General features: G+C 45.9%; 1 non-coding gene across 1 annotated transcript; it reads left to right on the forward strand.

The window, feature by feature from the left end:
* The first annotated feature begins 1,545 nt into the window (after positions 1-1,545).
* LOC133076684 (5S ribosomal RNA) lies at positions 1,546-1,664 on the forward strand. Its single transcript, XR_009697577.1, has one exon. It is a non-coding gene; the product is annotated as a 5S ribosomal RNA (ribosomal RNA).

A 1,664-nucleotide genomic window follows, 5' to 3' on the forward strand; every position in this document is an offset into this window, starting at 1 on the left:
GAACCAAACACTAAGTAATAAGTAGGTCCTAGTAGATGATTCTAAATGACAGACCAGGGTGAGAAAAACATTTTAAAGTCTTCTAAACTTCTCTGGTCATTGCTATTTACTCAGAAGCTGTGGGTAATTCTGGACTTGTCAGCGTGACTGCCGTAGTCTTTATTTTCCTCCTTTCCCTAACACGTTTATTATGTTTGCACAGACTGTGTACCAAACACGGCTCTGAGCATAAAGCTGTATCAGAGTGCATCAGATAAACCCTCTACTGACACGATGTTTATTCCAGGGAATGGAGGTAGAGTCACAAAATAACAAGTTAAATAATTAAATCCAAAAAATCAGATAATATTGTCTTATTTTTTGAAAAAAAAGAAGAGTGATATGATAGAAACTGAAAGTTGTCACGGAGCATAGCTAAGGATGAGAGACCGAGGAAGCATCCTCAGAGGAGGAGCCATTTAAGAAGAGAACCAAATGGTAAGTCGGTGCCGGTCACAGGAGGATGAATGGCAAACTCATTCCAGGGTGAGGAAACCATGAAAGCAAAAGTCCTCAGGGGGAGGGAGCTTGGCACATTTGAGAAACAGAAAAAAGACCAGTGAGACTGGACTTCATGGGCAAGTGGAAGCATGCAAGGGGTGAGGCCAGAGAGAGACAGGTCAGGTTGGGGGTGAGGAGGCAGTAGGGAGGGGGCATGGCAAAGAGCTCAGACCAGCCTCCAGACGGGTATGTTTCTTGCAATACTGACATGTCACAATGTGCATGAACTAATATTCTAGCTGTTTCATGCAGAACAGAGTGACAAAGGCAATGGGAGAAGCAGAGAGGCCAGTTAGAGGTCTCACCATGACCTGCTGAAGAGCTGGATGAAGGAGGAGAGGAAAACGATGGGTCAAGTATGCATCCTAAGAACTGGCCAGAGGAACTGGACTGACAGTAGGCATCTAGCAGGGCAGATGGTGGGCTGGGGGCAGGTAGAAAACTGAGAGTTTTGTGTTGTCACCTTAACTAATCATGAATCCCATTAGATTTCCAAGTGGAGATGTCAAATGGAAAGCTGCCTGTTGGATCCACAAGCCTGGAGTTCAGGGCAGAAGTCAAAGCCAGAGATACTGGTATATAGTCTGTATTTAAAGTCATTGGGCAGAACTGGATAATCTAGAAGGAAAGCATAGCAAAAAAAACCCATCCAGGCTCAACAAGGGAGAATGTGATGTAGGAAAAACAAGAGAGTGGGCGTCATGGAAACTGAGAGAAGAGGTGTTTTCAAGAGGTAAAATGTGTTCACAGGAGCTGAATGCTGCTGACAGGCTGGGAGACGGGAGAGACCTCTGCATCTCCATCACCAGCAGCTACGTGGGAAAGGATAGCTCCTGGGAAGAGGCCAGAAGCCCTGATGGGAGAGTTTGGGGCAGAATGAGAGGCAAGGAAGTGGCTCCAGATTCTTTCAGGAAACTGATGTCTACAGGAGCAAAGAAATGGGGCTTTTACTAGATGGAAGTAGGAAATCAAAAAGGGTGTTTTGTTTCTTTTTTAAAAGAAGCCAGCTACAGCCATACCACCCTGAACGCACCCGATCTCGTCTGATCTCGGAAACTAAGCAGGGTCGGGCCTGGTTAGTACTTGGATGGGAGACCTCCTGGGAATACAGGGTGCTGTCGTCT

This window comes from Eubalaena glacialis, chromosome 16 (genome assembly GCF_028564815.1).
Source record: "Eubalaena glacialis isolate mEubGla1 chromosome 16, mEubGla1.1.hap2.+ XY, whole genome shotgun sequence".
Classification (NCBI taxonomy): Eukaryota; Metazoa; Chordata; class Mammalia; order Artiodactyla; family Balaenidae; genus Eubalaena; species Eubalaena glacialis.